Here is a 444-nt window from a genome sequence, read left to right as displayed (position 1 = left end):
AGTCTTTAGGCCAGATATTTTCATATAACCGTCAATATACAGACTTGCTATAATTAAAAAATAAAACTCCTTAAATAAACCGAATAAATTTAATCAAGTGACTGAATCGAGACTTTACCCTCAGCAATTACTTTACAATATATCAAGAATGTTTTAATTCGACACATTGAACGCCACCACAATGTTGATGTCTGGCGTACTCAAATTTATTCTATTTATTATTTCGGTCTTAATATTTATATAGCAAAAATCAATAGAACTTGATACACTATTAATAACAAAGAAAATAATAAGTTCTACGCAATAAAAAAAACTTTTTCCACTCCGCATAAATTGCATTGTGATGTACATATTCACACACGGCTATGGGAAAGCCCATATGAATGAGCCAGATAAGAGACACATTGTAGGTCACGAAAGTCTAATGTTATCTACTGCACACGA

Source organism: Macrobrachium nipponense, chromosome 28, assembly GCF_015104395.2.
Source record: "Macrobrachium nipponense isolate FS-2020 chromosome 28, ASM1510439v2, whole genome shotgun sequence".
NCBI classification, from domain to species: domain Eukaryota; kingdom Metazoa; phylum Arthropoda; class Malacostraca; order Decapoda; family Palaemonidae; genus Macrobrachium; species Macrobrachium nipponense.
This window is presented reverse-complemented; position numbering follows the sequence as displayed.